The sequence below is a fragment of the Lissotriton vulgaris genome, chromosome 1_2 (genome assembly GCF_964263255.1).
Source record: "Lissotriton vulgaris chromosome 1_2, aLisVul1.2, whole genome shotgun sequence".
NCBI classification, from domain to species: domain Eukaryota; kingdom Metazoa; phylum Chordata; class Amphibia; order Caudata; family Salamandridae; genus Lissotriton; species Lissotriton vulgaris.
In genome coordinates, this window is record NC_141686.1 from 104,374,892 (window position 1) to 104,402,634 (window position 27,743).

Consider the following 27,743-nt stretch of genomic DNA (forward strand, 5'->3'; position numbering starts at 1 on the left):
TATCGCCGCTAATAGTTACCTCGATCATGCAAGTTACATGCACATACAAAGCTACACAGTTGAATACACCGGTAACTGGCAGTACAAAAGGGAACACACTGTTGTGTTATGATCTATCTGTGGACTCAGAAAACCGCATGTGGTCAGTCAGCTCCACCTTGTCAACACAGACCAGATAGAAAGCACACTCTGGTGGCCCAAAGGCTGGAAGTGCAGCCAATGGTGGGGAGCTGAAAGCCGCCTGTCCTGTGGGCTGAGCCTGTAACCTACCCCCAAGTCTACCCAGAGCACAGGAAGGGAGCCACTACCGAGAGAGATACTGGCTGGGCGCCAGGGCAGGGCTGCCGAGCCTGCGAGTGACAGCCCTCCTCAGAGATGGAGTCAAGTCTTAAGGTTGCTTCCCTAACTCACGGGGTGCCCACTTCTGACGCCCCGTCCGAGGCCAGGTGTCTGGAAATTGTGGGTACAGAACCATTGGAGTTCTCCTCCCATTCCACAACAGATTTGCGGCAACACAAAATATTCCATGTATCAGAGTAGGTTTGACGTTTTAAGAGACTATGAGGGCCTCTACCCTAGAAGCTTCGGAGTCAGCCACTTAATGAATAGAGAAATGTTCTGACTCCTCTAACTGTTTCCCTACTTTGCTCTGCACAGACTCCTGTTTCTATCCGTTAGTATGGATGAAATGAAACTGCCTGAAGCCCATCAGCTCACATTTGTGGAAACAGAACTTTGCAGAGGGTTGAATAGTTAATGACAGGGAGAAGTTACTTTCACAGAAGTTGTAAATGAATAAGTGCCTTATGAATAAATTGAGGAAACATTATTAAAAAGTTATTCAATGAAGCCCTCTAGTCATGCTGGCAGGGTATACATTGCCGTTTCACCAAGTGATGCTGTGACAATGACTAAATGTTCCACGGGATTCAATTGAAACGAAAATTGCAATGTTTCCTTTAAGAGAAAAAGAAGCATTTTCAGCACAGATCTATCAGTTAAAAAAAGCTCGTTCTGGAGGTACTTTAATTATTTCTCTGTTTGATAGACTATTTGTACTGGGGTAAACTGGACAGTGCATTCAAGTTATCTTTCTTCCTAATGGCTGCAGAGGTATATAATCCTAACATATGTTTAAAGCTTTCATTAGCAGTTAATCAGTAATATAATCTCGACAGCATGACTGTATTGTTTTCCCTAATTATTTGTAATAGTTTACTGATTAACACCATTGAGTGTAAATATATACCCCATTAAATAAACATTATATTTCTGCTTAAATTGGAATAAATACAAGGTTAAAATATGTTTTAAACTTTTGCCAGATCTCTTGCCACAATTGTAAATTGTTTATACTTTCTACTGTTTGTCTGCTAACGTTTTTAACTCTGGGATAAACCACCTTAGAAGCTGGAGAAAAAAAAAAATATCTAGGACCAAGATGTTTTAGGTAGATTTGTTTCAATTAAACATTGCTAGAGTTTAAAATGTCTCATTAATTTAATAATTGTTGACATTTTTATATCTGAATCTCTGAGGGATAGAGTGAGAGTCTGTAAAATCATGCTCTATGTTATTTGACCTAAATTCTCTGTTGGCACAATAGGAATTGATAAGGTGACTGAGAATCTGTGGACCACGATATGCAAAGCAGAGTGATTTAAATTGTATTCTTTTACCGATATGCAGCCAATGAAGTGTGATGAGGACCGGGCGAGCTGACTGAGATTTAGGTATGCCCAGCAGAGTGCGAGCCGTGGCAATCTGGATGACTTGCAATTTCTTAGTGACCGATAGTGGACTGCCTATTTAAAGAGAATTGCCATAGTAAGGTCAAGATAGAATAAGACCTTGGACCACTGTTCTACTTGCTTCCATTTAGTATCAAAACTCATTAAGTTGTATAAACTGATCATTAGTCACTGGCAAAGAAAAATTGCCAATCACCCAAGTGCCCTTCTCTCTATCTCGTAGGCAGATTCGTCCTGCCACCTTTTAACCAGGGTGACCAAAAGACTCCATTTCACTGTCACATTCCTAACCTTTCCTGACCAGGGATTTCCTTTTAACTAATCATTGTTTTCAGGTGTTTTGGTCCGATTGATTCAAGTGAACTGCATTTCAACTCGCTGAGTGCACTGATATGTAAATTTAAAGCACATGACTCATAACAAAGAGGCAATGACTAAAATAAAAGAATAACAGTCGTGTATACATTGGAGATTATGGACTAGTACAGAAGTAAGCGCCCTTTGATTAGTGTATCAGGGAATTCCAACTCTGCTCCACTGAAAACCGGGAATGGCCGACATGTGGGATAAGGAAGAGGCCACCTCACACCCGGACACAGTCAGGCCACAAACAAACAGCCTGAAAAAACTGCCAACCCTGAAATATAAGACGTTCAATTTCGAAGAAGCAGTCCCCCTGTTGATACTGCCAAGGATTTCAGCATGGAAGAAAGCCATAACATATCTCACAGAGAGACAAAAATGAGGAATGAAACAAAAATCCTTCATGCGTCTAAAACTTAAAAGCGTGTTTATATTGCTCTCAATTATATTTTCCTATTAAATTAGCATTTATACAACGATTATTTTAGCACCTTAAATATATACATTTGTGCAATAAATCAGGATAATTATCGCATTATACACATCCGTTACTACAACAGTCAGCATGCAACTATCATATGTCTAGATGTGTAATCAATACTCACATGTGTATTGCCTCAATGTAAGTGTAATAAACAGAGCAAGGTTATCACACAATTCTCACCCCGCATCAGCTTCACACACAAATTCTTATATGCTTTTTATTACCCTCTTGTGGGCCAGATATTAACCAGGAATGTGAACGTGGATGCTACTTGTGAAGATGTATAAATTGGTGCTTCTTCGAAAGATAATGAAGCTGTAGCACATCGGAGTAGGCAGCACTTCCAAAGAAAATTCAAAAAGAATCTTCCAGTTCAGATTCAGATATACTGATAGAGCTCGTCCCATACGTAGAGGAGTGCGCAGTAATGGCACAGCCGAGAATCCTGGACTTCGGCCTCAATGTGAAAAATGTTTTCATGTTTAACTCAGCCAGCCACTCAGCCAGCCACCCACCCACCTCTCTGAACCTGCTGCTCCAGCTGTCCTCTTACCTCACTCGCCGCTCCGCTATGGCGGAGGGGTGGTTGGGTCGAACTTGAAGTTTACTTAATGACTTCTGCATCAAGCAGCCAGACTCTTCACAAGAACGTAGCGGTGAAGCGCATGACGCGTCACTGCTACGTTTTCAACGCGAGGGCTGGCCAAAATGTCATCCCAGGGCCGTCATTGGAAGCGCTTGGGCGCTACAAGATTGATGGCCCTGGAGGCTCGTTTGGACCAACAGACTGCAAGCAACCACAAACGCGTTACGCGGGACCGACTGTTGGCAATTTGGAAATTAAATAAAACAAAGAAGAAGAAGCAGGCCAGGTGCTCGCAGCGCGCTGCTTTGCATTTTCAAACTGGGACGTTTCACTGGAGACCCGTTGCTGCCGCGTCAGCTTTTATAACTTACTTGGGGGCACTGTTCCCAAATTAGTTATAAAGGCCGCCGCGGCCGCAATGGGCTACCAGTGCCACGTCCGCCCCAAAAACAGTGCCGCCTGGGGCGGACCGCCCCCCCCGCCTCCCCCTAGCTACGCGGCTGTTTGGTCCTTACTCAATACAACATTGATGTTAGAAATGGGGGTCTCTAATTGGCAAGTTGTTACCGTGTACAAGTAGGGACCCTTCTTCCTAGTCAGGGTAAGAGGGATACACTAAACAGAAGATGGATGAGAGGCAATATCAATTATTAACAAGTAAAGCAATGTAATATGCACACAGTAAAACAACAATTGGTAGTCGTTGGTTGAGGTCTTTCTGCTTCTCTATTTCAAATGCGCTTGGAGACAGCCAACGCATTTCGCCCAAACATGGGCTTCTTCAGGGCAAGTGCAGAATCAATAAATGTCTTGCCAGGGTAAATTAAATCATAAATCAAGTCCAATGTGGTATGTCCGTTGGTGAGCGAGAGGTAGAAACCTTAAGCCTGTGTGTCCAAGTTGGTCGTATGCAGTTAAGTCCAAGTTGGAAAAACAAATATTTAAGCAGCCAGTAGCGCTTCAGTAGAAGCGAAAGTTTGTAGAGCCAAGTGTTTAGGAGACTCAGGCCGTGTCCAGGTAGCGTCCTGTGCTCAGAGGGATGAGAGGCAAACTGCAAACTCTAGTAAAGCATCATTGTTAGACTTGGCATCTTTTGGTGTGTTTCCCCTGAGTTTTTGCTTTCTGACATCCCGGTTCTGACTCTGTTTGTGCTGGCTTAGTGTTACTGCGCACTTTTTTCACTACTAATCAATGCTAAAGTGCAACTGCTCCTGTGGTAAAATGTGTTATGGATTGGTGTTTCTATGATTGGCAACTTTGATTTATGTGTCAGTCCCTAGTAAAGTGCACTGCGTGTGCCAGGGCCTGTGAATTAAATGCCGTTAGTGGGCTGCAGCATGGGATTGTGCCACCCACACGAACAGCCCATAAAAGGTAACTCAGACCCCCACTGCGGAGTCTGCGCGCAGTTTGTTACTGCCATGTCGACATGGCCAGTGCCCACACTTGCCAGTCCCTCGCCTTCCCTTTTCTTACATGTCAGCCACCCCTAATGCCCATGGTACCCCTGTGGGCCGGCTGCAGTGTATGTGAAAGGTAGGACATGCCCTGGTGTGTGTGGCATGTCCTGATAGCGAGCTACGGACAATTTCGTTTTTCTCTATTGCAAGGCTACCTGTTTCCCATTGGACAGAATGGGGAGTCTGTGTATAACATCTTATAAATGTAACTGGCCCAGGGAATTAGGTAGGAAATTAATATTTAGTTTCCCTGAACTCAGAATCTAACGATGCATCTTTTAGTGAAGGTGATTTTTACATTCTGTGTTTGAAAATACCACTTTTAGAAAGTAGGTTTTTACTTGCTCAGTCATCCCGTGCGCCTCTGCTGGAATATGGATCGCCTGTCTGGGTTTTGGATGACAGAAGACTGGGGAACAGGAGTGGCTCCAGATAGTCTAGGTGGGTCAGGAAAGGGCTGAATAGACCCAAGCTGCAATTGGGGAAGGGGAGGAGATTTCCTTGCACCTCAAAGGGCCTGGTCTGCCTATGACCATGCAGTCTCCACCTCCTGCCAGGAAGTGACACCAGAGAAGGCAGAACTAGTTCTGGCTGGGCACAGAAACTCTCTGCCTAAAAGACCAAATTATTTTGGGATATAAATATTGGGGCCCAGACTCTGAACTTTTAGAACTGTTTTGGATCAAGAAGACTGCCTGGAAGAAGAGCTGGAGAAGCTGTTAGGAGGGACTACCACTTTGCTGTGTGCTTTGCTGTGTTGGCCTGCAGTGGCTGCTTCTGGATTGGGCAGAGAAAGGACTGGACTGAACTTTCTGCAATCTACTTTTGTGAGTTTTTCCAAAGACTTGAGGTAGAGATTTACCCCATGTTCAAGAAGCGTCAGGAACAGCAAAGACTTCAAGCTCTTCTGCCCTCGGAACACTGGGCACGGTGCGTTTTGTGCTGCAACAGAGAAAAAAGCAACATGACTCAGTCTACGACGCTGCTGCTGACTCCGTGTCCTAAAGGTATCGCAGAGGGCACCGCCGCAATGCCGCACCACGACCCTGGTCTCACCAACGACACCTGCTGACGTCGCCACCAAGCCGCTGCTCGCACCGCGACCTGTGGGCACTGCACTCCACACCACCTCGCTTCACAACGATGCCTTGGTATCCCCGACAACAACGCTCCATGCCAAAATCTACGCCACTGCTTGCACCGTGGTTTGAGGGCACCGCTCGTGAAGTTACACGATGCACTGCCCTCATACCGCACCGCAGCCTAGGCCTACCGACGCCAGCACCATTGACTCCAGTTTGTCAGCCGACGACATCGCTTCAGCCACGACGCCGCCGCTGCTTGCAATGTGACCTGACAGCATCGCTACGAGCACCTCCATCTCGTACCGCGACCCTGGTCTCACCGATGACGCCATCCGACGCCGCGACCTAGCCGCTGCTCACACCTCGAACTGCAGGCACCGCACTCCACACCCGACACCAGTGCTCAGGACTTCAACAGCGGGGAGTTCGACATGCAACACGTGTGACTTTAAGGGCCCCGAAAACTCCCGCAACGACCTCCGGAACCAACGCCTGCGGACGCCATGCTTTCTGAAGCTCAACGAGAGGTCGCTGACATCCTGCATTTCTAAAAGGTACTGTTTGCGGGTCTTCCTGGGACCGTCGTTGGCCCGTGAAGCTGCGGTCAGCCCGAACTGTTTGGATTTGTTTGCTTACGACGCCGTGATAGCCCCGAACGGAGCAATGGACAAACAACTATTTTTCAAGCATATTTTAATAATTGAAGACTTAAGTACTGTATTGTGGATTTTTATCGATTTTGGTCTTGTCTTAAATATATAAAAATATTGAATATTTTTCTGAACTGGTGTGGTGTCCTTTTGTAGTGCTTACACTGTATTACTGTTGGTTATATGAAAAAATGCTTTACACACTGCCTTTAAGATAAGCCTGACTGCTCGTGCCAAGCTGCCAAGGAGATGAGCAGGGGTTATTTTAGGAGTGTAACTCCCTTATCCTGACTAGAGAAGTGGTTTCGGCCAGACTTTGGCACATGCCCTAGCCTATCAGAAATCCCATTTCTAACAATAATGCTACACAATTTGGTGCTTACTTAATACAACATTGATGTTAGCAACGGGGGTCTCTAATTGGCAGGTTGTTACCGTGTCCAAGTAGGGACCCTGCTTCCTAGTCTGAGAAAGAGGAATACACTACTAAAATACCCCCATGGTATCTTTGCACGAGGAGTTACGCTTATCCCAGAGACAGTGTGTAAAGCATTTGCATACAACATACAGTAATATTTTGAAAACACGACAAAAGGACGACACACCAGTTTTAGAAAAATATCCAATATTTTATCTGTGCAAAACAAGACCAAAAACAATAAAGTTCCGTCCGGGGCTATTACAGTGTCATAAACAACAAATCCAAACAGTTCCGGCTGACCGCAGCATCACGGGCCTGCTACGGTGTCGGGAAGACACATAATACAGTACCTTTTGAGATGCAGGGCGTCGGGGACCTTGAGGTGATCTCTGAAGACCTAGCGTTGGCTCGGGAGGTTGGTGCACAAGTCGTTGGATCCTTGAAGTCACACGCTTTACAGATCGAACTCAGTGTGGTTGAAGTTGGGGATGTCGGCAGGCTTCGGTGCGAAATGCAGTGGTGCGGTGCCTTCAGGTTGCGGTGCAGGCAGCTGCTCTGTGACAGCATCCAGCAGCGACAGTAAGAGCAGGGCTACATTGCAAAGTGGGGCGGTGATGATTGTGGTGCTAGCAGGTCGCGGTGCAATCAGCGTTGGCGTTGTTTTTGAAGCGCTGTCATCGTTTGACGAACTGGCACCGGCGATGGTGGGCCAAGGCTGCGGTGTGAGACGGGGCGGTGCGTCGTGTAACTTACAAGTGGTGCCCTCAAACTATGGTGCAAGCAGCAGCACCGATGTCGACGTGGAGAAGAGGCGTTAGGGATACAGGGCGGCGAGGTGAAGATAAATGACACAAAGTACGGTGCCCACAGGTCATTGTGCAAGCAGCAGCTCGTTGGCGTAGTTGAGACCAAGGTTGCGGAGAGTAGTGCAGCGGTGCCTTCAGGACATGGAGCCGGCAGCTGCGTCATTTACGGCGCTGGGTTGCTTTTTGTTATGTTGCAGCACAAAACACACAGTTCCCAGTGCTGGTAGCAGATGAACTTTAAGTCTTTGCTGCTCCTCTTCTTGAACAGAGGGCAAGCTCCACCTAAAGCCCTTGGAGAATCTCAAACATAGAAACTGCAGAAAGTTCAGTCCAGTCCTTGCTCTGCCCAAGACAGAAGTAGCCACTGCAGGCCAACACAGCAAAGCACATAGCAAAGTGGTAGTTCCTCCTCACAGCTTCTACAGCTTTTCTTCTTGCCAGCTTCTTTGGTCCAATAGAGTTCTAAAGTCCTGGGGTAAGGGCCCCAATATTTATACCACATTTACTCTCTATTCTCTTTGGGCAAGGGTCTCTGAGCCCAGTCCAAACCAGTTCTGCCCGCTCTGGCCCAGCTACCCTACAGAAGGTGCAGACAGCATTGTGCAGAGGAGACACTGCCTATTCAGGTGCTAGTGAAAACTCCTCCCACTAATCTAAAAGCAGACCAGGCCTATTCAGTAAAACTATGAGTCACCCAGGAAAGGCAGGACACACCTCAATAGCCCTTGTGGCTGTCTGCAGAGAATGCACCTCCCCAACCTCTGTCACTCCAAAACCAGACAGTCAATACACAAACCAGTGGAGGCACACAGAATGGTTCGGCAAGAAAATACCCACTTTCTAAAAGTAGTATTTTCAAACACATAATATAACAAGCATTTGCAATGCAATAGGTCTCGCATTAAGTTTTAGCTATTGGCATTGCTAAATATTGCAACACCAATTGCAACAAAAGTCTATAAATTGTAGGCCACAAAAATGTGTATTTATTTTTGTAGCAATGGTGTCATGCTGCGCTTTAGATGATTATGTTTAAAAGTAAAGTGCGCCATACTGCGATTGATACAATAGTTAATTGTGGATGCGTTAACAATTGATGTGTGCACTGATGGCTGGTGGTGTGTGTGCCTGTAGAAATTGTGCACTGATGGCTGGTGGTGTGTGTGCCTGGTGGAAGTGTGCACTGCCGGCTGGTGGTGTGAGTGCCTGGTGGAAGCATGCACTGACGGCTGGTGGTGTGAGTGCCTGGTGGAAGCATGCACTGACGGCTGGTGGTGTGTGTCCCTGGTGAATGCGTGCACTGAGGGCTGTTGGTGTGTGTATGCCTGGTGAAAGCGTGCACTGGCGGCTGGTGGTGTGTGTATGCCTGGTGAAAGCGTGCACTGGCGGCTGGTGGTGTGTGTGTGTGCCTGGTGAAAGCGTGCACTGACGCCTGGTGGTGTGTGTGTGTGCCTGGTGGAAGCCTGCACTGACAGCTGGTGGCGTTTCTGCCCGGTGAAAGCGTGCACTGACAGCTGGTGGTGTTTGTGCCCGGTGAAAGCGTGCACTGACGACTGATGGTGTCTGTGCCTGGTGAAAGTGAACACTGACGTGTGGTTGTGTGTGTGTGTGGGGTTGTGTGTGTGGTTGGTTGGTTGGTTGGTTGTGCGTGTGGGGTTGTGCGTGTGGGGTTTGTTGTGCGTGTGGGGTTGTGCGTGTGGGGTTTGTTGTGCGTGTGGGGTTTGTTGTGCGTGTGGGGTTGTGCGTGTGGGGTTGTGCATGTGGGGTTGTGCGTGTGGGGTTGTGCGTGTGTGACTGTGCGTGTGTGACTGTGTGTGGTTGTATGTGTGGTTGTGTGTGTGTGGGGGGTTGTGTGTGTGTGTGTGGTTGGGTTGTGTGTGGGTGGGTGTGGGTGGGTGTATGTGTGTGGGTGTATGTGTGTGGGTGTATGCGTGTGGGTGTATGCGTGTGGGGGTATGCGTGTGGGGGTATGCGTGTGGGGGTATGCGTGTGGGGGTATGCGTGTGGTTGTGTGCGTGTGGTTGTGTGCGTGTGGGTGTATGTGTGTGGTTGTGTGGTTGTGTGTGTGTGTGGTTGTGTGTGTGGTTGTGTGTGTGTGGTTGTGTGTGGTTGTGTGTGTGTGTGTGTGGTTGTGTGTGGTTGTGTGTGTGTGTGTGTGTGGTTGTGTGGTTGTGTGTGTGGTTGTGTGTGTGTGGTGTGTAGTTGTGTGTGTGTGGTTGTGTGTGTGGTTGTGGTTGTGTGTGGTTGTGGTTGTGTGTGGTTGTGTGACTGTGTGTGGTTGTGGTTGTGTGACTGTGTGGTTGTGGTTGTGTGACTGTGGTTGTATGTGTGGTTGTGTGTGTGGGGGGGTTGTAGGTGTGTGGTTGTAGGCGTGTGGTTGTAGGCGTGTGGTTGTAGGTGTGCGGTGGTTGTGTGTGTATAGTTGTGTGTGTGTGGTTGTGTGTGTGGTATGTGTGGTTGGTTGTATGTGATTGTGTGTGTGGTTGTAGGTGTGTGGTTGTAGGTGTGTGGTTGTAGGTGTGTGTGTATAGTTGTGTGTGTGTGGTTGTGTGTGTGGTGTGTGTGGTTTTGTGTGTGGTGTGTGTGGTTGTGTGTGTGGTTGTATGTGATTGTATGTATGGTTGGTTGTGTGTGGTTGGTTGTGTGTGTGTGTGTGTGTGTGCGTGGTTGTATGTGTGGTTGTATGTGTGGTTGTGTGTGTGGTTGTGTGTGTGTGGTTGTGTGTGTGTGGTTGTGTGTGTGTGTAGTTGTGTGTGTGTAGTGTCGGGTGTGTGGGGTTGTGTGTGTGGTGTGTGGCTGTGTGTGTGGTTGGTTGTGTGTGGTTGGTTGTGTGTGGTTGTGTGTGATTGTGGTTGTGTGTGATTGTGTGTGATTGTGGTTGTGTGTGTGGGGTTGTGTGTGTGTGACTTTGCGTGGTTGTGTGTGGGGTTGTGTGTGTGGGGGGGGTTGTGTGTGTGTGTGGTTGTAGGTGTGTGGTTGTAGGTGTGTGGTTGTAGGTGTGTGGTTGTAGGTGTGTGGCTGGTTGTGTGTGGCTGGTTGTGTGTGGCTGGGTGTGTGTGGCTGGGTGTGTGTGGCTGGGTGTGTGTGGCTGGGTGTGTGTGTGTGGTAGTGTGTGTGTGGTAGTGTGTGTGTGTGTGTGTGGTTGTGTGGTTGTGTGTGTGGTTGTGGTTGTGTGTGTGTGTGTATAGTTGTGTGGTTGGTTGTGTGGGTGGTTGTGTGTGATTGTGGTTGTGTGCGTGTAGTTGTGTGTGGTTGTGTGCGTGTGCTGGTGTGGGTGTGTGGTTCTGTGTGTGGTTGCGTGTGTGATTGTGGTTGTGTGTGTGGTTGTGTGTATGGTTGTGTGCGTGCTTGTGGTTGTGTGCGTGCTTGTGGTTGTGTTATTCATTATCACATGAGAACAAAAGTTCAGGCTGTGTGCTGTACAAAAACTTCTCTCAGGCCTAACAAGTGCCAGGCATCGTGGGTTTGGCTAAAGCATTGTAATGCATTCTCCTGCATCACTGCACTGGCATTAAATGCCACACATTAGAGCCCCTAATTGTAGAGTCTTACGAGTGCAGCTTTAGCGCCCAACACTGAATAGCTCAGCTGTGAGTGCTTGTGTAGCCAGAGCGTCAGCCGGGCCCAATGTTGAAGCGGGGGCTGTGGTTGTCATGGATATACAGTAATGTCTGCTTGGGCCCGCCCTCACTTCACCTGCCGACACCTCTTTGCTTGAAATAGACTGCATGGTATGTTGTTGTTAAAGCACGGTTTCCTGTTGAGCCCAGAAAACGAGGTCCGCAATCCGTTCCAATACTGTCACCGCCCGTCAGTGCCACACACACCGGACCGGTGCGGACAGTCCAGAGGCTCGCTGGGATCAGCCGCTACCTGGGTAAATGAGCTCTCTAAGGGTGGGTGACACTCTACAAAATAAACATGTAATGCAGTCTGCACTCTTTTGTACCCAGGCAGGGTTCGAGCTATTTGCTGAAAAACGGTTGAAAAAAATCAAACGTGTAAAGATTAAAGTTATTTTTACCAGGTTAAATAATGCAAATTTTGTATAGTGAATGGGGAAAATAAAGAGTGCTTAATAACTCAAAGACTACGTTACTAAAGTAGTCTGTATTAATTATGAAGAGCTCTTTTTTCCCTTATGATAAGTTAACTGTATTCATACTGCTGAAAAACTAATTGTGTAATGTTTATTCCCCAATATTTAACCTGCTGAAAAAATAAGCGTGTAATGTATTCAGCGGCAATTATCAAGCTGTCTTTTGACCCTGGGCAAGTTTCACGCTATACAAACTACCAAAAAAGTGGATTTTGCCAGTCGTCCATGCGCTGATTTCAAACGCAACATCAAGGCGGCCGAAAGGAGAGAAAGGAGGGGTGAGTGCACTCCGAGGTGACAAGAAGGATTGGGCAAGAAGGGAGGGGGGAATGCCAGCAGCATAGGAGCCTGATTAAAGCTGACAAAAAGGGAGGGGGAGAAGGGAGGAGGGAGTAGGGGGCGGAGAGGTGGCTCTGAGGGAGAGCGATGTAAAGCCATATGGCTGCTTTGCGCACGTCTCGTGCACTGTAGCTCTATGCCAGCGATAGCACTTTGAAGAACTCCTTACTAAATGTCTCGCTAGCAGCACTATATGAACAAGTTATGTTACGTTAGGTCATTTTATGTTTTGTTATGTTATGTTATATGTCATGTGTTATGTCATGTTACTCATCTTATGTCATGTTATGTTAAAATATGTTACGTTATGTCATGTTATGTTTTTGTTATGTCATGTTTTTACGTCATGTTATGTTTTTGTTAGGTCATGTTATGTTATATTATTTTATGTCTCTTTGTACCCCAGGTTTGCCCCGAGATATAACCATGGAAACGTGGTAGCAGATCTGTAGTACCAAGTAGGCCTTTTTCCTGCGTTTCCAGGCCTCAGTAAATTAAATGTCCGCTAACATGATGTGCTTGGAACCTGTGCCGACTTCACCGAGTGAGTATTCATATATGGTGATGGATCGTGCGAGCCCAATTGGATGCATGATTCTTTAGTATCTATTTTAGACTGGCCTTGTAAAGCATGACCCTCGATGGAGGCTCATGAAATGAAATGAAAAATTATATTTGTATAGCGCATAGACTACCCGGAGGCCTCGCAGCGCTTTAACTGAAATCCAAGGTAGCAGGCTGGGGTGATTAACAGGCTTTTCCAAACAAGTGAGTTTTTAAAGACCTCCTGAATGCCATCCGGTTGTTGTTCTCTCTAAGGTCAAGCGGGAGGGAATTCCATATTCTCGCAGCATTATGTGAAAATGAGCGACCGCCCCAGCGAGCTTTGTTTATCTTGGTCGTGGTGGCCAGATGCAACAAACTGGAGCGGAGGGCTCTGGGGGGGGGGGGGGGGGGGGGAGGTAGGGAGTAGCTAGAGGGTACATTATGGCTGGACCTGTTCTGTGAATGGCTTTTTGGACAAGGCACATGGCTTTAAATTGTACCCTAGGTGCCACAGGAAGCCAGTGTAGCTTCCTTAAGGCATGTTTGGCCGACTGCCAGCGAGGAATATGGAAAAGCAGTCAAGCCGCGCAGTTTTGGATGACCTGGAGTTTGTTCATCACTGCCACCGGGGCTCCTAGTTAGAGAGCATTACCGTAATCCAGGCGGGAGAGTATCAGGGCTTGAACCATGACTCTCCTCGCCTGGAACGGAAGCAAAGGGAGCACTTTCCGGAGCATTCTCATCAACCCAAAACAAGTAGATGCAGTTTTAGTGGCCTGGGCAGTGAAGTCCAGTGGTTTATCAAGCCAGACTCCCAGGCTTTTTATCTGAGGTTTGTGGGGGGAGAGGGGGGCCAAGACACGTGGGCCAGACGGAAGACAGAATGGTAGGTGAGGGGTTGCCCAGTAGCATGATTTCTGTCTTCTCCCCATTTAGTCTGAGGCAGGAGGAGTCCATCCATTTAGCCACTGCCTCTAAACATGAGCCCAGAGTGCTGGGCGACCCCTCAGTGTGGTCCAGAGAGACCACCAGCTGAGTGTCGTCTGCGTAGGTGACAATACGAACGCCAAATGGATGAACTGTCTCCGCTAGGAGCCTCATGTAAACGTTAAAAAGTGTGGGGCTCAGGGCAGAGCCCTGAGGAACCCCACAGCTGAGTGGCTGCTTGGTGGCTACAACCTCCCCCTCAAACACCTGGAAGAAGCGCTCGCCCAGGAAGGAAGTGAGCCATGCCAGGGCCGCGCCTGACACTCCCATGCCCTTCAGTCGATGTAATAAGGTGGCATGGTTAACCGTGTCGAACGCGGCGCTGAGATCTAGTAATATGATGGCTGCTTTCCCTCCCCGGTCTAGCACAGTTCTTGCTTCTTCGGTCACTGCTAGCAAGGCAGTCTCAGTCCCGTGTTGGGGACGGAATCCCGTCTGAGAGGCACACAGCAGATTATTAGATTCTAAGTAATCTACTATGATGTTATTGATGTGCTTTTCTAGCAGTTTACTCATCCAGGGTAACAAGGAGATAGGGCGGAAGTTAGCTATGTTACTTTGGTCTAGGGTGTTTTTTTTTTTTAAAAGGGCCTTGACCATTGCACATTTCCACGAGGTCTGGACTGTGCTTGAGGTGATTGAGGTGTTAAGAACGTCAAGGATGACTGAGCGGATAACATCAATGACCATTGTAAGGAACTGTGGGGGTGCTGGGTCATTAGGGGATCCTGAGGTGACTTTAGGAATTTTTTTGTCTAAGGAGGCAGAATCGAAAAAAGAGTGAATTCTTCCAGCATACAGGAGAATTGGGGACTGCTATAGTGGCAACATCAGATTCAATTCTATCAGCGGCAAAAGAAGAATAGATGGTCTGGATCTTCTGAAAGAAGAAAGTTGCTAGATTGTTGCAGCGGGCTGGTGCCCCATCTAGTGACATTCGCTCAGGGGGAGGAGAGATCAATGAGTTAGCTATCTTAAATATTTCATTAGGAGTGTTAGCAGCCAGGTTAATTTTTGATTCGTATAACTGGACTTGAGCCGACTTAATTTCCTTTTTATATAGCCTAATTGCGGCTCTATAGTCTGCCTTCTTAAGCTGTGAGCGATCTTGTCTCCAGGTTCTTTCCAATTTACGGCATGATTGTTTTATATCCCTTAATCTGGGAGTATACCAGGGGGCTACTTTTTGCCTTTTTATGGAATGTAGGGGTTCCTTCGGGAGGACTAGGTCAAGGGAGTTAATAATCCAGTTATCAAAATTAGTACTGGCTATATTGGGATTTGTAGCTTTGGAATGTTTAAGGTCAACAAGCGCCGATTCCCATTTGGGGGAGGAGAGTATGGTCCATTTCCTACCCCAATGTTTTTTAGGATCTTGTGTAGGAGGGGAATTTCTAGTAGTCCATGTGAAGGGTATTAGGTGATGGTCGGTCCAGGGCAGTGGCAGAGGCGACTCAGTTTTTAGATTGTCAAGATTACTATAGATATGATCTAGAAGATGACCTTTAGTATGTGTAGGGAGGAATCCTTTTTGGGTCAGGTCAATAGCTTGGAAGTTCAGTCGAAGACTGTTAGCTGCCGGGTCAAGCGGGTCATCTAAATGCAGATTTAAGTCACCTAACACTGTAAAATTTGCCGAGGTGAGCACTAAGTTGGCAACTAGGTCAGTCATGTTTGAGACAAACTGGCCCAGCGATCCCCGCGGTCGATATACCAACAGGCCTGAGAACGTGTTGGTAGGGGATAGTTCTAATTTAAACAGTAGGTTCTCGCACACTGATATAGTAGAGGGGGTGATACGACATTTATACTGCTCTCTATAGATGATGGCTAGCCCTCCTCCTCTGCCCGTGTTGCGATCAGATCTCTTTATGGTGTAGCCTTATGGGGTAGCCCAAACTGTGGTAGGATCGGCTTCCAACTGGAGCCAAGTCTCTGTTAGAAAGAGGACATCGGGCTTATACTCTTCTATTAGCAGGTCCAGCTCTGTGTGGTGTTTGGGCATCGATCTGCAATTGAGAAGAAACATCTTCCAACAATGATAGGTGGCATATCTCTCTATGGTTTTAGAAGATGGTTTCCAATTGCATTAGTTACAACTGGACTTGTTGCCTACAGGGCGTACCGAATGCAGACAATTAGAGTTAATGGCTGGTCTTAATTCATGCAAGGATAAGGAGTTATAGGTAATTAAATTACCCACCATATTGCCAGGCATCGTGGGATCTGGGAGCGGACTGGCGCAGACTGGCTTCTCTTAGGCACCTCTTCGGCGCGTCTACGGCGCTCTCGCTGCGCGATAGAGACAGGCGGCTTAAATAGATTGGGGTCGTGGAAAGACTGGAGCGTCACCCTGCTAAGATGGCCTCCCGCTAATGGCACCACCAGGAAGTGAGAGCGCTCTGTTCTCCCTCCACAACAAACAGCATTGATCGCTGCGGTGGAACGGGGAGTCAGCGCACAAATTACCAGTGACAAATAACAATTTTAAAAGAGAACGTGGTTTAAAAACACTTGCAGCAATATTTACAATGTTTTCACCCAAAGCGCTAGCGCAGTAGTGATCAGGTTCCAGTTTTGATCGTGCGCGTCGGCGTAGTGGGTCTTAAATAGTCAGGGCTTCGAGAAAAGACTGGAGCGTCACCCCGCTAAAATGGCCGCCCGCTAATGGCACCACCAGGAAGTGAGAGCGCTCTGTTCTCCATCCACAACAAACAGCATTGATCGCTGCGGTGGAACGGGGAGTCAGCGCACGACATACCAGTGACAAATAACAATTTTAAAAGAGAACGTGGTTTAAAAACACTTGAAGCAATATTTACAATGTTTTGACCGGTTTCTGGCATTTCAGCTGTCTTCAGCCCGGCTTGCTTGGGAAGGCTCATGGAAGCCTTCCCAGGCTGGTCAAGTGCATTCCTGAGTTTTGTGTTTAGCAGGAGACAGGGCTGTGTTAGCATCGCAACAGTAAACTTTTAGCAGAGGTCTGCCCCTTCCCGAGCACCACCATTTTGCCTGATGGCGGGAGTGGAGAGGTGGAGATAGTGGCCCCGTTTGATGTGCAGAGAGGATCATCAAGTGGAAGGGAATCATGGAAGTGTGGACTAGTGGGACTGTGATTCAAGAGGCAAACCAAGTGCTGGAGAGCGTCTCCCTGCATCCTATTCGGTGTTGATATCATAAGTGGCATGCTGCGCCAACCCAGGAAAAAAGAGAAAGCATGGCCATGCCCGCAGCCTCCAAAGACTGTGCTTGACCCTCAATGTCCTTCACTGACACTGCCCGTGAACGGGCGGTGGCAGAAGACTGAAGACACCCCTGCACAGGAGGTAAGGGCGAGGGGAACAAACGGCACCGAACCTCCCGGCAAGATGGAAAGGAAACCCCTGAAAGTGGCACAAGAGTCCAACGGGTAGAGGCAGCGGAGGCAGAGATGGGAGGAGGGCTCAGGCGTGCTGACTGCAGATGAGAAAATGCACAAATACGTTCAGTTGTGTGCACGCGAGGAAGAAGGGGGGGGGAGTGAGGGGGTTGGTACTTCCCTAAAAAGTGACACTGGAAATCGAAGGTGTTCTGCTGTGGCGGGCGCGAGGAAGAGGGGAGAGGGAGGGGGAGGGGGGCGGGTTGGCGCAGAAAGAGAAGCTCAGAGCCTGGCAAGTGGGTGCACTTGCCAGGTCGACATGGTTGAATCCTTTGAAAGGCTGCTTTTATGGGTGGCACAATCAGAGCTGCAGGCCCACCAGCAGCATTTGATTTACAGGTCATGGGCAAACACAGTGCACTGTACTAGGGAACATGGAAACACCAATCCATAAATATAATGGACAGTAGGAGCACTTGCATTTTAACACTGAACAGCAGTGAGAAAGTGCGCATAGGAACTAAACCAGCAAAACGAGGTCCAACATACCATTGAAAACAGGAGACCAGAAAGCAAAAAGACAGTGGGAACATGCCAAAAGATGCCAGGCCTAGCAATTGAATACGCTCTTCAGCTCGCTCATAAAGAATACAATTAGAACTCCTACAATTGTAAGATCTAAACTGACTGGTAGCTGCCTATTGGTGACGGCCATGGTAATGTCTGTGTGGAAGGGAGCGTTACTTATACCTGTGCATTAGAAGGAAATCATGAATTTGCCGGCAAAAATATTGACTGCTATCAATGTTTCACCCGCCACTACAATTTCCACTACAGGCCTTAGATCCCACCTGGCACACTGTGTGTACAGCTGTAAATTGCCCCTAATTGAACATACTAAGTTTAATGCCGGGATGTACACAGGTCACAATATGGCTGTCTGGCATTGATGACAGGAGGGCCAATTTATAGTGAGGTGGAATCGCTTTATTGTGCATTTATAGACTCAAGAGCAACTTTTGATACTCTTGAGACAGTCAACATTTGGATCAAAATTCTTATTGTAGTTTGCTAGGATTGATGGTACACAAAGGTACTGCCCATGACGTGCTGGTGATTGGTAAGTAAAGTGGGTTCTCACACACGAAGAAATTCTATTTCATTGTTAGTGAGGCATTTTTTGTTAACTAATCAATCCTCCCCTGTACTCAGAGTCTCATCGTGGGAATGCATATGTACAAGAATCAGATATCGAGCTCAAATAAGTTAGCGTCTGTGGTGTAAAATTGGTAAGTTGTCTGGGAAGGTTCCCAAGCTGATGGAAGCAGTGATAAATTTAAGAAAGAAGAAGTGCATCTCTAAAAGAGATTTAACAATGGCTGATAGTAGAATGTCATCTTTATATGAGGTATTCTTGATGAAGTTATGAATATTGCTTAGACTGGCCTGTCGAGGAGATCAAAGCCTGTCCACTTGAGATTTGAGAGGCGAAGGATTGAGTGCCAAGTGGATGTTTGTTTCATGTTGTTAATGTGAGACTTGATTTTGCTTATATTCTTGGTGAAGAAGTGACTAATCAAATAGCACCAGTTAACTTATTCTGTAATTGGAGAGTCTGCGAGTGCAGTGATTAACATATTTGAAGAAGGCTTTGATATTGGTAGTAATTTTGTTGATGGGAGTCTTGCAAAAGGTGGCAATGGTTGTGGTGATGAAGTATATTTGTGTGGGCACAATGCTTTCAGTTGGCGGTGGGAAGTCATCACAAGCATTGGTCCATATCCATTTATCTATATATGGTGTGCTTGTTATCCAAGAGTTCATGGGTGTAACATGGTTCTGAAAGGTTTTGGTTTAAATGTTTGTATTTTAAGTAGTGTGAGTAGTTCTATATGGTGTTTAGAGTTGCGTTGACCGGAAACGAGCATTGGTTGCTCACTTTGCCACTGGATTAAAGCTAATTGTTATAAAAACAGGGGTTGACCCAAAATAGTCCAATAACGCGACTTGAAGTGGGAAGCTGTGCGCCATTGAGCGGAGCAAAAAAGAACAAATACTCTACGCTTTCCCCAAAGATACGGGCACTTGATGTCAGATTCGTTTGGATAACAACTTGGATAACAACTTTGAAAACACCCGCGAACGCACGCGTTGGTATAACTTTGGATACTATCATAATTAAAGTGCGGACCAATCGTCGCACGTCTTTTCTTGTCGAGGCACCACGGAAGGGTGCCCAATGATAGTAATTTTTAATTGACGTGCACTCTGAGAGACATCCCCCTATCACACCGTCCTGATGAAGACCCGTTGTTGAGGACTTGAACCACCCGTTATTTGGTTGGGTCGAAACGTCGACGACATTCCCCTTTGGGAGCCTGTACCTATTGACCCTTGTCCCTTGTCCCCCCCCCTCCCTTCTTCCTGGCAATCCTATTGCCATTGGTGCAATTTAAGGACCAAGGAATTGTATATAGCATTAGGCTAGTAAAAAAGAAGCATTTTTTACAAGCATTACCTAGGACAGGCTCATGTTTCCTTGTATATAAATGACCTACACTATTTCTCTGATCCTCTTGATCATTCACTTGAGCACATACTTTACCTCTTTCTCTGTGCACGGTCTCGTTTTAGAAAAGTGTATTTTGCCTTATGATTCATGTAAATACATGTATATAGATACATTGATTTCCAAACGCTGTTATATTGTATATTAAATTGACTGTCCTGATTGGACCTTTTTCGGTTTCATTGGCTTATTGGCACTTACTGTGTGATTTTGTGTTGATGTGGGCTAATATTATCCATTTAATTAAGACTATAGATTCAGTCTTGGTGTGGAGTAAATCAATTTGACCAAATGTTATGATTATTTTCAATGGTAAAATTATGTCGAGGACCAATTGTTGTCTATACTACTGGATTCAAGCTAGCCTGGCTGATACGGGGTGTTACAACGAAACCGGTCCCAGGATACTGGTTTCCGGACAAGGGAAGACCTGGCTTGGCAGTTCAAGCTGGACTGTTTCCATGAGGAACAGGCTCAAGACGTATTTGCATATGGCTAGATCTGAACTAGGGTGGCGAAGTGAACTGAAGAACGATGATGGCAGATCTGTGACTGGGAGTGAGTAAGAAAAGTTTCAGTGCTCCATCCATCATCTCCTTTTGTTTGCTTTGCATAAGTTCTATGCAGTCTCATTATACTCATTTTCTAGTCACTGCAGGTTTTGTTATCATTTAATTACTGGCATGTAGCTTTCTCAAGCGCCTCAGATATGTTCTGGAACGGTCACTTACCGAACTGCAGTTGGAAGCTGCCTGCTCCACCACTGGTTACCTTTCACTGCTTAAGAAGTTACCATAAGTCTCGTTTACCTTCTTCAACCACCTCCTGCTCCTATTTCAAGGTGATTTTACAAATTATTGTCCCAGCCGGGGCATTAAAATACTAGAAATTCTGTTAAATTTCAGTCGCTCTCACTATCTGCTTAGCACACAAAATCTCTCACCCACTACAACCCTGGGCTGGCACACAATCTGCACACAAGACCTTGGGCTGTTCTTACGGGCCGTAGAAATCAATTGAGCAGGAGGTGCAATTGCAACAGGAGCTAGTGGTGTGAGTAAATTCTCTGCACCAAAATTATAGCCATAACTTACTATCAACCCGAATGACAGTAGACATTTTCCTAGCCTCTAAAAGGTATTTGGCGCTCTTGCTACAACACTGCCATCCTAACCAACGTTTTCCAGGTAGGCAAGATCAACGTGGCAAATGACCATGCGGTAACCCTCAAAGCCCAGTAATCTATCAAACGAAAGATACTAAACATAAAAAAAATCAGCCACCACCTTTTATTAATAAAATCTGGAAATTTCTTTCTCTAACAGAAACAAAACATCGTTTAAGTCCCTGCAAAGATCTGACATTGCACGCCAGCAAATGCACAACTAATCATTTGAACAACCGATAAGGCGAATAGATTACATGCTCACTACTCACAAGGACCCTCCACAAATTCAATCCAGCGTACAATGTCCATACTGTCCTTCTTACAGGCTTTGCCGTGATTTCAACACTTCCGGGTCGCATTTCAACTAATCCCCTTTCTGAACATATTTTTTTGTGTGTGCGGACCTCGAAATGTGTATGGTGACCTAGGATTGGAGCAATGTCGGCACTGGAGCCAATACAAGCGTGGCGAACAGAAATCTGGACGTTCTCATTGGCTAAGGAGTCTGCATGTGCCTGCGCAGTATATAAACACTGTCCTATACTTCCTCGCTGATAGATGACGTAGGCGAGTCAGCCAGGGAATCGTATCTCCTTGTAAAATGGGTACCAAGCTGTAACAGTCTTAGCATAGTGAGGTCCTGCTGCTGCGACCCGTGATGAGTTTGGGGATGCCGGGTTGGCGAGAGAGAAGCTGCGGGGCGGCTAATGACGGTGGTCATTCAGCTGATAGCAGAGCAGTACCTGATTTCCTTATTTGTGCGGTTCAGGCCTGATATGTAGAAGGCTAGTCCTCCTGGGGGTTGTTTGAAGTGCGTTAAAAGTATGGGAAGTGAGCCTGAGTTTAGCATGTGCTCGGTTAGTAAATGTTTTGTTGAATTTTCATCAACATGTGATTACATATAACATTTTTGGTGAAACTGCACGCTTAGCTGCTAGTTAAACGCATTTTTATCTGATTTTCTAATTACAGATTGGTGGCATTTAGATACACCCGTAACTCGGGCAACTTAAGGTCTGCTTTAACTGTACAGGAAAGGTTTTTGTGTTGATATTTAAAAAAATTAAATAAAAAGCATGTAAATTGGGGGGGGCGTGGCCAGCCAATTTCTTAACTGTCTCTCTCCTCGTATTTCTCCTATTGGATGGAGTATTGCAGGAATTTTATTTCCATTCCGGAAACTAATATTGGACAAACCCAGAATCCCTTGCTTTGGATGCTGAATTGATTCTCAAATATTCTGTGGCCTGAATGTAGAAGTGGCCCCCACACCTTAAATAATACACTTAGGCCAAGGTGTGGTTGAATAACTCTTTATTTCCTCGGAGCACCGGGGAAACGCTCCCGCTCTTACTCGGGCTCGGCCGCTAACTAAAATGGCCGCCCTTCCGGTTCCGGTCTCCGCCTACTTGGTAACACTAGACCGTCACCACATATCTCCCCCTCCCCTTTAGCACCCTCAACAATATGTGATATGTACAACGGAACAGTCTTACTTGATGCACATGGTAAAGTCATCTTACTTCTTTGGAACTCTTACGTTCTCACCGCTTCCTTCTCACTCGCTCCACCGCTTGCTCTATGGGTAGTGTTCTGCCAATTTCTCTCGCTGTTACTTCCTTGCTCAGATTCCCGTTTACTCTTGTCCAGTTCTTTCCTGCTTTCCTTCTGAGTCGTCTCTTCTCCTGTTCTTTTGTCTTCTCCTTCCCAGGTGTTGCCGTTCTCACTCTCCTTTCTCTGCTCTTCTTCCCTTCCTTCACTTCCATGCCCTTGCACGCCTTCTTCGAGGTCCAGTCCTCCTTCCGTAGCCGTCTCCCATTTTAGAATCTTGTTACATTTAGCCATTCGGTCTTGTGACCACACCTTGCCATCGCTTAACAGTGCTGATCGGGCGTATGGTTCAATGACCTTGAGGGGTGGTGTGAACTTACTTTCTCCCTTCCTTTTCATCGTCGCTATTTTCACCCTCACCCAGTCTCCCTTCTCTAAGGTCCCTCCTTGCACGCTGCGCCTTTTGTAATGTTCTGCGTATACTTCCTGCGCTCTCTCCATGTTTCTTTTCACCACTGCAGGGGACCATTTGCTTTGTACTACCATGTGCCTCCACACCAAATTGTCCTTGGTGAAAGGTTCTCTTCCTTTCAACACTTTATTTTTTATTTTATTTATTTATTTATTTTTAGAGTTTTCTATAGCGCAAACTTGAACCGATTAGGTTATCAGAGCGCTTTACATAGCACAAGTTTCGTTACATGTTAACACAGCAGTTTACATAGAATCAGTTACGTTGCACATTTCAGTAACTTGAACCGAATAGGTTATCAAAGCGCTTTAAATAAGACAGCATTCGATGTCCAGTGCCCTCCTCCGCCGTGTAGCGGGGGACCACTTCAAGCCCTCCGAAGCCGTCGAGCTGTCGGGACTAGGCTCCTGGAATGTCCAGTGCCCTCCTCCACCGTGTAGCGGGGGACCTCTTCCAGCCCTTCGAAATCGTCGACCTGTCGGGACTAGGCTCCTGGAATTTCAGCTGTCCCTTTACAACTACTTTGTTTGAAGTCATGACGGAGGTCTCAATCCCAGCAGCAACCAGGTAAGCTCTCTGTCTCCAAGTTTCTCTCCGCGCTTGATGATAGTCTAGTATTATGGATTTAGGTGGCTCGCACTGGTCATGTCACGTGACAAACTTCAGGAAACCTTGTTTTGAAAGATTTTCTCAAGGCCATAAATTCCCCCAGCACAATTTTTCCATCTTAATTCTAATGCGTGGAAATAGCAGGATTGGTTAACCCTGTAAGTCCTGTGGAGAGAGGATGTGTGCTTTAATCCCCTCTATCTCCCAGGCAGATAGGGAATACAGAGATGTTTTTTCAGTGCGGTGACCCAACTTGGGCGCCATTTGGGGGTCAGGCAGAATGATGTTCGTCTGGGTCCGTGTTGGTTCGGCTGCTTTTCCCATTTCTGACCTCGTTCTGCTCTTGGTGCTGGGTCCAGGGCGATGCGGGGGGCTCCGCAGTCCTTAGTGGGGATCTCGTAGGGCCCTCAGCAGGAGATTTCGCGCTAAATGGCAAAAGTCCGTCCTGTCCCGGGCGCCGCCATCTTAGGGTCAGGCAGCTGGGGGGATACAGATGTCGCTGGGTTGACGTAAATAATTAATTTACTCTCTTAATTTCTATGCAGGTAAGTACTTAATCAATAACTCAGATCGGATGAAAAAAGACAGAGTCCGTGGTGTTAGAGTTTCTAAGGGTTTTATTCCTCATAAAGGAATGGTCAAGACCAGGATATCATGTTCTGACCACCACAGGGGTGTCAGAAGGGATAGAGCGCTACCGTTTATTAACAATACATAGCTTATATACTTGATTTATACCATAAGAAGTAATGTAAGAGGCGTAACAGCTGAGAGAAGACAAGATAACAGTATACACGTGTTACTAGTACGTAATCAAGAGGCGTGAACTAGGCGTGAACTGGAGGTGTGTGCTAGAAACGTCACTGATAGGTGACGCAAGTGGGTGGCACCAAGGGGTGGTGCTAACAGAATTGTTGCAATGTCAGCAGAAATTGGAAGCTTGGATGCGCGCGCAGCTGCATGACGTGTGATTGACGGGGTGCAGGGGACTTGACATTTACACTGACGGAAAGAGACAGAAGTCTGGCATGTCAGATCAACTTGTACTTTTATCGTATCTGATATCTGATGTTTAGGAACCATACTATCTGGGCGGAAAGGTCTCTAGGGCAGAAGCTATTCTATGCTAACTGTGGATGCGTGTATAAGCGCCTAAGTGTCTACATGAGAAGCGTGGGGCACGGGCCTTCCATGGAAGCATGGTAACAGAGGCTATGAATTACTTGCATTGAGACAGGTCGGCCCTTTGGCTCTGCAGCTGGAGAGGATGTTTACTGGAGCTAGTAGGCAGGAATGCATTCTCGAGGAGCGGAACAGATAACTCGAAGGTTATAGTCAGTCTTGGCAGAAAGCAGGCTGAGCTGAGCGCGAGGGGCCGCGCTGAAAGTAAGTCAGAGTTCACGGGTACAGAGGTAGCCTGGGCAGAGGCTGTCAGAGTCAGGAAGCCAAAAGAGGCTCGATGGCAGGAATCAGGGCCTACTCTGTCAGAGCAGGAAAAACATGTAAAGTGTACTACAAAAAGACGGTGGCATAACATACTTAGGAACGGACTATATAATCCATTCAGGGTGGATCTGAAAGAGGACAGGTTAACGTTGGACGCAAATGTATTTGCGTCTTCATAACTGGTACAGGAGGGAAGTTACATGCACTTCAAGCTGGTACATGGAGTCGGTGGGGTACGCGCTAGGGAACATAACATGACCAAAAAATTTATATTTCCTCATTCCCTCCTTGTTCCCTACGGACCCTTCATGAAATATCGATCCTCATGAATCGATCAGTTTGTTCTTGTAACATCATTTGTTCTTCCTTCTTTCGTTTACGTTTTGAGAGAAAACTGGAATGTTCAATACAAGAAGAGGCACACAGTCCACAAATCGCTGGCCCACACTGCAGGCACAGGCAGCAACTGAATACTAGGACTAGGCCAATGCCTAGGAAGGATAGGATCTTCCATCCCCAAGCTGTTAACGTTGTCCAGAACCAACCGGACCAAGTCCAGGTGCCTGGATTCTGATGTATCTGATTTGCAATTTTATGGAGACGGGTGATAGCTTGATATACAGATGGTGCGTTTTGTGGTATGAAAACACAGCAACTTGACCCGATGACCTTACAGGCTCCACCTCTATCTGCCAAGATGACGTCAATAACAAGACGATTCTGAAGGACAACAACCCGCATGGCGGACTGCTCTTCTGTTAAGTTACCTAAGGCGGAGGCAGTTTCATTTACTACTGCTTCAAGCGTTCTAGTTAATCTGCGTATTAATTTACTATTCTGAACAGGTCCTAAAAAGAAAAAGAATCCTTTATTAAAGTCGGTGTACTGTTCCCATGCCGTTTCTGTGTAGTCGACAAGTGGGATATCTCTTCTGTGTCTATTCTTTACTAGATTAGTATTTCTGTGGTAATCAGGAGGAGCTAGAAAAACAGATGGCAGAAGGAATGCAATGTAACAGGTACCATCCCAATCTGGAGGTAGACGTATGTATGCGGTATGACCACAAACAAAGTAAGAGTGACTAATAGCTTTGAAAGACGATTTTCCATGATCACTGAATTCGACCACAGTAGTGCATTTACTATGACCTAAGTGTACTGAACCTTTCTTCTTGATGCATAATTCACCAGTGACTGGCAATACTGACATAATTGGTAGAACTGGTGCAGCTTCGGACTCGACAGTAAGAATCATAAGGCTAATTGTATAATTACCTAATCCATATACTTCATTTTCTAGATCAGTTCCTATTCTAGTGGGGAGTCCCTCCTTATCTGGGTAACAGACGTCGAGCAGGACCAAGTTCAGGTTTCCCCAAACCCAACCCCCATCAAAAACAGCAATATCAGGATCTAAGGAATTAATTATTTTAAACCATGCTCCGCAGGAGCCATTGTGAGTGAACGGATACGGAAAGAGGGGCAGAGCTCCCTTGTAGTTCTGGTAGGGAGGGAGTCGGCCACATATCCAGCAATTTGTAGCATTGTTAGTTTGATGAGAATGATGTAGCATACTAATGAATGTATTGTTGCGCAGCGCAAGTCTGTAGGAAAGCTTGTGTGGAGGTAACTCACTAAAAGTGTGTTCAGCAGATACATTATAGGCAGAATGTTCACGCTTGAAAATAGGGTAATATATAGGTAACAGGATGCTAGCAACAACGATTAGAATACTGAGAATAAACATGATTAATAGTGTCACTATACAGTGACTACGAAGTGATTTACAATATGTACGTTTCTTGGCCTCTCTCTCTCTCTCTCTATCTCGATCTAGGGGATACATGTCAGAGACTATTTAACCGATTCACCTAGGGGAGGACTTAAACAATTAAACTGTCTGACTTGCTAGATCGGAGTTTCATGCGATATTGTTCTTGAGGAGTCTTTTCTCGTTCAGATTCTGTAAAGTCTTTTTGTTCGACACAGTCTTTGGTGGGGGTGGACGAGTCTCGATCAGGTTTCAGTCCAGAAAATTTTTTTATATGACTCGTGTGGACCCACCCCTTTCTTCCTTCTATTTTCACGGCCGTCCTTGTTGTTAGAAGAACGGTCTTCGGGGACTTCCAGCGGGGCTCCAGCGGACTCTTTCTGTCGAAGTTGCGAACTAATACAACGTCGCCAGGACGGACGTCGTGTGGCTTTACATCAGTGTTGTCAGGGAAGGCTGCGGCAACCTGTGAACGACATGATTGGAGTGCAGACATCAAGGAGGCAAGGTAATCTGTCAACATATTACAATCAACATCAGTAATCTTTTTCGGAATGGGCGTCCCCCACATATTCGGTGGTCTGCCAAAGACCACCTCGTACGGGGATAGCCCTGATCTCGAATGGGCAACCATTCTCATATAGAATAGTGCCACTGGCAGGGCGACTATCCAGTCGACCCCTTTCTCCTGACATATTTTGGCAAGGCGGATTTTTAGTGTCTGGTTATGCCTTTCTACAAGGCCTGCTGCTTCGGGATGTCGGACACAATGGAACTTCCACTGGTATCCCAGTAATAAGGAAACTTCTTTCATTAATGCAGATGAGAATGGCTGACCGTTATCTGAGTACACGACACGAGGCAAGCCGTATCGTGGGAAAAATTCACGAACCAGCTGCTTGGCAGTGGTCGGAGCAGTGTAATTGGGACTGGGTATGCTTCGGTCCAGCGGGACAGAGCACAAACAATTACGAGAACATATTTAAATCCTCGACAACGGTCCATCTGGATATAATCCATCTGGAGGACTTCAAAAGGGTGATCGGGAGGATGAAATCCACCTTGCTCTACGGGGACGCTTTTACCTGGATTGAACTGACAACAGATCATGCAAGTACGCACTTTCTGTTTTGCTGCTGCTCGTAAGTATTTATTGTTCCAGAGATTTTGTAAACTGTCTAACATCGCTTTCTCTCCTAGATGTGCAGGACTATGTGCTGTAT

The 27,743-nt window shown here is 46.5% G+C and overlaps 1 protein-coding gene across 1 annotated transcript in view; it reads right to left on the reverse strand.

Annotated features, from left to right (window-relative positions):
- Nucleotides 1-21,013, reverse strand: part of BORCS5 (BLOC-1 related complex subunit 5) — a 297,446-nt gene extending 276,433 nt beyond the window's left edge. Inside the window, exon 1 of the mRNA XM_086952926.1 lies at nucleotides 20,942-21,013. The gene's annotated coding sequence lies outside the window, so the exon portion shown is untranslated. The remainder of the gene's footprint in view (nucleotides 1-20,941) is intronic.
- Between the last annotated feature and the right edge of the window lie 6,730 nt (nucleotides 21,014-27,743).